The sequence below is a fragment of the Odontesthes bonariensis genome, chromosome 22 (genome assembly GCF_027942865.1).
Source record: "Odontesthes bonariensis isolate fOdoBon6 chromosome 22, fOdoBon6.hap1, whole genome shotgun sequence".
Classification (NCBI taxonomy): domain Eukaryota; kingdom Metazoa; phylum Chordata; class Actinopteri; order Atheriniformes; family Atherinopsidae; genus Odontesthes; species Odontesthes bonariensis.
The window spans coordinates 22,177,293-22,182,221 of NC_134527.1; the positions used below are offsets into that span (position 1 = coordinate 22,177,293).

At 42.3% G+C, this 4,929-nt stretch overlaps 1 long non-coding RNA gene across 1 annotated transcript; it reads right to left on the bottom strand.

Annotated features, from left to right (window-relative positions):
- Window positions 1-2,195: 2,195 nt before the first annotated feature.
- On the bottom strand, window positions 2,196-4,429 carry LOC142372614 (uncharacterized). The gene is made up of 3 exons (XR_012768283.1): window positions 3,796-4,429; window positions 3,407-3,542; window positions 2,196-3,169 (listed from the first exon to the last, which is right to left on the bottom strand). It is a non-coding gene; the product is annotated as an uncharacterized LOC142372614 (long non-coding RNA).
- Between the last annotated feature and the right edge of the window lie 500 nt (window positions 4,430-4,929).

Below are 4,929 nucleotides of genomic sequence, written 5' to 3' on the forward strand. Positions count from 1 at the left end.
TGCTATCGTGTCAACATGGACCAAAATCTCTGAGGAATGTTTCCAACACCTTATTGAAAGTATGGGATATAGAGACTCCCGTATTGCCAGACAAGCATGCCTCGAGGACTAGTTATCAAAATAACCACAGTCTGAGGTGGTCGGTGGCGTAGTGGGATGAGCAGCCGCCCCATGTACATGGCTCTCCCTGATGCCTGGACAGCGCATCTGATGTATTTATTCTTGTCTTTCTTGGTTAAATGTCCTGTCTTGAGTTTTGAATGTGTCTTTATTCATAATTTTCCTTCTTTTTAATGTAACTTACTGTGCTGCAATCTTAGAAAAGCTGCTGCTATTTGGAGAGTTTTGCAGTTTGTGTGTCATGCTGCTTCATGAGATCCTTCAAAGTATGCGGTGGATAGTCCCTGTGTGTCAGCATGTACCTTTTTATTTACATTTAATCTTTATTTATACAGCTAATCTCATTGAGACATAAAGTCGCATTCTCAAGAGAAACCTGTTTCAAACATATATTCTAACAAATCAATTACAAGGTAGCAATCATTAGTACAGTACATACAGCTTTTAAATAAAAAGTAAAAGTCAAAAGCACAAGAAAGTTTTAAAAAAAAGGTTCCCGGTGATGCTTTTATAAAGTGGAAGTATAAATTCCTTAATTCCTGTTCCAGGTCAAAGGGGCAGAAACTCTGTATGCACTAAGGGAACACTGAAGGTAGCAAAGGACTGTGGCATTGGGCAGATAAATATGCTGGCAGCAGACCGAGGTTGAATTTGAAAATTAAATTATTCTAATGAAAAAGTCTGAACATAGATAGTGATGAGCAGTTAACCAGAGAGTACAAAGTGCAGCAGTGAGTGAGGAGTTTACAGCCTGCAATGAACCTTTGTGATAAACAGCATCCAACATCTGTAGAGAGCTCAGAGCTCTCCTGACACAACAGGATCATGACTGGGTAATATTGTAATAATATTGCTTTTTGTGGCTTTAAGATGAGTTTTAAATCCAGTTGCTCCATATAAACTGCTTCAGTAACTAAATAAAACCGAAGGAACTTTGCCTGGTAAGTTTACCTTCTGCATGGACACTGAACTTCCTGAGCAGCAAACCCCACAACATCAGGACTGGAGGCCACGCATCCTCCACTCTCTTCCTGAACTTCACAGCAGCACGTCTGCTTCCTGATGGAACCTATCAACATTATTAAAAAAGTTTTTTTAATGAGACCTTAAAATTAAGACGAAGGAAGCGGAGAATTCTATTGAACATTTCAATCAGAGTTATATTGATCTACTTTTGTCTTTTCAAAAGTATTTTCATATATTTCAAAATAATATTTTGTATTTTGCTGAATTCTGTCATATCAGCAGCCTGCTTTGACATCCCAGCACATCACACTACATTATGACACACCACCAACACTGCACTTGCCTCTGGAAGGGTACGATGTCTTGTCATCTGATTGCATGTTTGTGTGCTCAGAAGAGGAACTACTACATCTGAGCAGTATGGCTTTAACTTTAGAAATGGCTCACAAAATTGAGGAGGAAACACGTGAGCAAAGCTGTTGCTCTGAATGGCATCTGCTCCGCAGACCCAGGGTGACTGCCTCTAGGTTTCGAGAGGTGTGTCATGTCAGGGGCCAGAGCTCTGCAGTCACTTGCAGAGCGCATCATGAAGGGAACAAGGCAGACGGCAGACATGAGGAGAGGTGCTGAGATGGAGCCTGTAGTAGCAGCTGAGTACAGTAGGCTACTTAATGTTAATTACTCACCCTGCGGTCTTGTCATTCATCCCACTACACCCTGGCTTGCTGCCTCCCCCGATGGCATTGTTTTTGACCCCACTGAATACCCCCAATTTGGCCTTGTCGAACTCAAATGTCCCAATGTGCAAAACTTCGTTGACTGCAAATGGAATATGGTTCCCCAAAACTAAAGAGTCACGCATATTACTGGCAAGTGCAAGGACAACTGCTCATCACTGGAATGCAGTGGTGCGACTTTGGTGTGTGGGCGCAGGAGGACTACCTTGTGCAACGAATACACACGGATCCCCAAGTGCAAAGATCAATTAGAGAAAAAGATGACCTTTACTTTTTCTACGTATACATGCCAAGATACCTGTCATTGAGAAAAGAACTATAAAAACATGAGCAAAACCCAGGTTCTTCAATGAAAGATTGGAATGACAAAAATATGTTAGAAAATATTTTATTACAGTTCTTCTTTTTTTTTTTCAGCCAATATGTTACAATAGTTCAATATGTTATATGTACAATATGTTAAAATGTTCATTTCATTCAACAGTTTGCTTACATTGATGTTTGTGTACATAAGATTTACAGAATGTTTAACAAAATGATCTGCCACTGGATTAAACAAAATTCACTAAATGAAATGACAAGAACCTGGTGTTGAATCTATGCTTTACTTAACCCATGCCTTAACTAATGCCCTATTTTGGTAGTTTGACAGCAGGCATGCCACTGTAAACGTTTGGCTAATGTTTCCTGCATGGGAAAGGGGGATGACGCCATCAAACAATTTGTTTTGTTTAATTCCCTTAATGACTCGTTCCACATGTACTCTGAGTCGTGCTATTGATTGAGTTTCAGTAACCTGGTATGCAGGCATCTGATTTTGCTTTGACAAAAATGGTGGGCAGTATATTTTGCACTTTACACAACCACTAATGAGGAAGCCCTTGTCAACCATCACTGCCATTTCTTCCGTGAGCAACTTGGCCAACCCTGACTGTTTGAACAGCTCTTTGTCACTCACTGACCCAGCGTAAAGTGAGGAGACAAATGTGACTGCACCATGTGGGGCTATGCCAATCAGGCCTTTCATGGTGCAGTGAGATTTGTAGGTGGAGTACATCTCACTTTGCAGGAGTGGTGAGGATGGTGTCTGACACTTGAGCTCAGTGCAGTCCAAGATGACCTGGGTGTCTGAGAAATCTCTGAATTCCTCAGTGCACTTCTGCAGGTGTGAGCCAGATGCATTGAGACCCCAGTGCAGTGGCAAGAAAACTTGTCCATGTTGCAATAATGCGGCTCACTGTGGACTGATGTACGTTGAACCGATGCGCCAGCTCCCTCTCCTTTAAACCAACAGACAGGAAGACGAGGAAAAGAAAGAACTCGTGGATAGGCTTGAGCAGCTGTCTCTGGAAGGTAAAAAAAAAGGTTACTCCTTTAAGTTATAAACTAGTAAGGCTGTGCTATTGTTTGACAACATGTTTTATAATGGTTATGTGTGTATTTACCATGGGGGAAACGGTGAGTTGATGTAGTGCACTGGTGTATTTAAAGGGGGCTGAGTACTTTAGTGTAGCCTTCTGTAAATGCAATGGCATCCCACCCCTGGCTCTGTTACTACAAAGCACTCTCAAACCATAACCTACCGTTGATGGTCGTGCAGGTGTGGCCGCTTCTTCGTTTCGCCTGGCAGCCGATTTGGCTCTTAAGACCCGAACCATTTTGTAAATGGAAGGCTCAATCAAACCCCAAAACGCCATCAGGTGGTCATAGCTTGGAAATCTATTCACAAAAGACACGTACATCATGTCAGTCATACATTAACATTGTATTTGCTACCATACACGGTCACCAAAATAATGTTAGCTGTAACAACTAAGCCAACGTCTCATCTCGTATGCTAGTTAACATTCAGATAAACTGATCAAGACGCTATTTGTGCTGTATTTTTACTGTAACGTCAGGCAACTTTTTAAACTTTGGTCAAAGTCAGACAGTTAGTTAGCTGAATAGCACTACTTAGATCTAACTTTACCTGGTATAGAATCGGATGTCCGCGTCGGAGCCAGCAAACCGCTGTAAACCAAACTCTCGGTGGACACGTAACTCCCGTATCTCCCTTCTCAGATCCTCTATTTCTTTGGACATGTCTTCCGTAACTGATGCAGACATGTCCAGTGCAGACGGTTCAGGGAGGGAGCAGTAGTCGTGATCCGTGCTCTTCTTGCTCCTCAGGAGGGACTTGATCAATGGGCCGCTCGGTTCTTTCCCACACACTACGGCGTGATATTTCGACTACATAGCCATTCCACTCAAAAAGCTTGGGTACAGCCCCTCTAACAAGCCTTCGTCGGCCATCAAGGCTCGTTGGCTCTATCAGCTGAAAGGCAGCAAAGTGTCTGCTGCATACCTTTGAGTGAGAGGTGATGGTGAAACTGTCCCGGCGTATGTTAACCAGCCACTGTCTTCTACGGTCGGGATGGGTTGGAAAACCGTGGAAACTTAATATGCCATTACATTTTGAAGAAGCCGAACAAAGCGGAACACAACAATGTTCTGTGTATTTTTTTCCTTGTTTTTGAAAACGCATTTTCTTATTCATCGTCAAATTTTACCTCAGTATCTAGCTAGCTACTTCGGTTCGAAGTAAACAAATAGACCGGAAATGGCCGAGCAGTATTATTTGGAGTCGGAAGTACGTCACAAAGCTTAGAGCAAGTTTCGAATGACTTTAGAGGCGGGAAATTTAAGCTCCGCCCTAAACTAACACACGCCCTTTGATGACTGATGATGTCATATGACGTCAAGGAGCATGTGATGTCATCTCTGAGGTCCCACTGATGTCATCGATGACATCATAACAGAGTTTATAAGTATCGCCGAGGATTTTCAAAAATTTCACACTTGAAATTGTGACGCGATGGAAGACAAGATGGAGGCTGTACATAGTTCTGACAACGAAGATTTTGAACACCTGGTTCGGATGGAATCAAGACAGACCCTCTATGAAGAATTCATGATTTTGAAAGAAGAAGAGTGGGACCTTAAAATTAAGACGAAGGAAGCGGAGAATTCTATTGACCTGCTGAAAGCTCAGATGTCTCACTGTCGTGATGAAAACTCACTTGGACAGGGGCAAACATTGGACCAACCAGAGAATCAACTTAAA